Consider the following 3386-nt stretch of genomic DNA (forward strand, 5'->3'; position numbering starts at 1 on the left):
GTGCTGCATATGCCATTCTTTTATTTTTTTTCGTGACTGATATTCCATTCTGTCCATATACCGCTTCTTCTTTGTCCATTCATCTGTTTATGGACCTTTTTTTTTGCTTCCATGTCTTGGTTATTTCAATATTGCTGCAGTGCACATTTGCCTGCCTCTGTCTTTCCGATTCTGGTGGTCTTAGGTTATAGGCCCAAAAGGTGCCCTGCCGCATCATATGGTAGCTCAGTTTTTACCGTTTAAAGCAGCTCCATTCAGTTTTCGTTAGTGCTGTTACTAATTACACCCCACCAGCAGCTAGTAGGTACACAGTTCTCTAAAACCCCTTCAGCATTTATAGTTTGTAGACTGTTTGCTGATGGTCATTGGACTGCTGTGAGCTGAAACCTTTTTGGAGGTTGGATTTGCATGTGGCTAATAATTCCTTGTACTGAGCTTTAGGCATGTCCATTTTTTTCTTTTCCTTTTTTTTTTAAAGAGTGAGTACAACTTCCCTCTTCATATTGGCTTCTTGAAAATTTTTTCGTGTGTTGAATTTTCTTGCCTATTCCCTACCCCAGGGCATTTTTTGAGGGCAGATGCCATTTACAGCCCTGAGTCCTTGTGACTGTTAAGCAATCATTAGCACTGGGTTTAAAGCTGCTGTTGTGGGAAACACCCACTAGGCGGCAGCATTATTACGTTCTCAACTCTTTTTATTAGGGCAACAGAGTCTTCCTGGAGGTAGTGTTCCGAGGTTGTGAATTAGAGGGGTATGTGCTGGGACAAGCCCCCAGAAGTTTATGTCTCCTTACTTATGTTTGTTTTTTAATTTAATTTCTATTTCTTATCGGAGTAAATTTGATTAGAGTGTTGTGATTGTCTGGCTGTACAGAATCTGCTCAATGATTCATACATATGTCTATTCATGTTGGGATTCTGTTACCATGTATCTTATTACAAAATGTTGAGTAGACGTCGCATGGTATTTGGTAGGTGTTTTGTCATTATATATTTTATATGTATTGGTGATTATATAATTCATAGAGTTTATATGTTATATGTTTATATACATTTAACATACATTAGTATATGTATGTTAGCCCCATAATCCTAATTTATCCATCCTCCCACCTTTCATTTTGGTTAACCATTAGTTTGTTTTATAAGTCTGTGAGTGTCTTTTTCTGTGGAAATATGTCCATTTGTAGCAATCTTAGGATAACATGGATAAATGATATCGTAGGATATTTGTCATTCCCTTTTGACTTACTTAACCTAATATGATTATTTCTAGGCTCATCTGTAGTCCTGAAAAGGGCATTTTTCATTTTTTCCCGAGGCTACTATTCCATTTGGTCCGTATACCACTTCTTCTTTGTCCATTCATCTGTTTATGGACCTTAATTTTGCTTCCACGTCTTGGCTATTTCAATAATGCTGCAGTGCACATTTGCCTGCCTCTGTCTTTCCGATTCTGGTCGTCTTAGGTTATAGGCCCAAAAGGTGCCCTGCCGCATCATATGGTAGCTCAATTTTTACCTATTAAAGCAGCTCCATTCAGTTTTTGTTACTGCTGTTACCACTTTACATCCCACCAGCAGCTAGAAGGTACAAAGTTCTCTAAAACCCCTTCAGCATTTATAGTTTGTAGGCTTTTTGCTGATGGTCATTTGACTGTTGTAAGCTGAAACCTTTTTGGTCGTTGGATTTGCATGTGGCTAATAATTCCTTATAGTGAGCTTTAGGCATGTCCTTTTTTTTCTTTTCCTTTTTTTTAAAAAGAGTGAGTACAACTTCCCTCTTCATATTGACTTATTGAAAAATTTGTCATGTGTTGAATTTTCTTGCCTATTCCCTACCACAGGGCATTTTTTGAGGGCAGGTGTCATTTACAGCCCTGCAGTCCTTGTTACTATTAAGCAACCATTAGCACTGGGTTTAAAGCTGCTGTTGTGGGAAACAGCCACAGGGCGGAAGCATTATTACGTTCTCAACTCTTGTTACTAGGGCAAGAGAGTCTTCCTGGAGGTACTGTTCCGAGGTGGTAAATTTGAGTGGAATGTGCTAGGACAAGCCGCCAGAAGTTTATGTCTCCTTACTTATGTTTGTTTTTTAAATTTAATTTCTATTTCTTATCGGAGTAAATTTGATTAGAGTGTTGTGTTTTTCTGGCTGTACAGAATCTGCTCAATGATTCATACATACGTCTGTTCATCTTCGGATCCTGTTATCATGTATGTTATTACAGAATGTTGAGTAGACTTCCCTTGGTATTTGGTAGGTGTTTTTCATTATATATTTTATATGTATTGGTGATTATATAATTCATATCGTTTATATGTTATATGTTTATATACATTTAACATACATTAGTATATGTACGTTAGCCCCATAATGCTAATTTATCCATCCTCCCACTTTAATGTTGGTTAACCATTAGTTTGTTTTATAAGTCTGTGAGTATCTTTTTCTGTGGAAATATGTTCATGGGTAGCAATCATAGCATCATAGCATCATAGCAATCACATATACAAATGATATCACAGGATATTTGTTATTCCCTTTTGAATAACTTAACCTAATATGATTATGTCTAGGCTCATCTGTAGTCCTGAAAACGGCACTGTTCATTTTTTTCTGAGGCTAGTATTCCATTCGGTACGTATACCACTTATTTTTTGTCCATTTATCTGATGATGGACATTTTGTTTGTATCCATGTCTTAGCTATTGTAAATACTGCTGCAATACACGATTTTCCATCCAGTGTCTTTTTCATTCTGGCTTTCACAGGTGACAGGCCCAATAGTGGGCCTTCCGGATCATATGGTGACTCAATTTTTACCTTTAAACGCACTGCCATTCTGTTCCTAATATTGGCTGTTACCAGTTTACATCCCACTTAGACCGAGAGGTTACACTATTCTCCACAACTTCTTCAACATCTATTGTTTGTTGACATTTTGCTGATGGTCATTGTGACTGGTGTGGGGTGATACCTTTGTGTAGATTGGATTTGCATGCGTCTAATAATTCCTGATGTTTTGCATTTATCAGTGTCCTTTTCATATTTTTTAAGATTGAGCTAAACTCACAACTTCAAATTGCCTTCTTGAAAAATTTGCCGCGTTTGGATTTTTATGGCCATTCCCTACCCCAGGACATTTTTGGAGGGCATGAGTCATTTACAGCCCTGCAGTCCTTGTGAATATTAGTGACCATTAGCAGTAGATGTAAAGCTGCTGTTTGAGGAAACGGCCTTAGGGTGGCAGCATAACTACGTTGCCAACTCTGCTTGCTAGGGAAACAGAACCTTGCTGCAAGTTGTGCTTTTAGGTTGCATATTAGAGTGGAATGTGCCAGGACAAACCCCCATAAGCTTTAGCCTCCTTAATTCTTGTTTGT

Source organism: Eubalaena glacialis, chromosome 3 (genome assembly GCF_028564815.1).
Source record: "Eubalaena glacialis isolate mEubGla1 chromosome 3, mEubGla1.1.hap2.+ XY, whole genome shotgun sequence".
Classification (NCBI taxonomy): Eukaryota; Metazoa; Chordata; class Mammalia; order Artiodactyla; family Balaenidae; genus Eubalaena; species Eubalaena glacialis.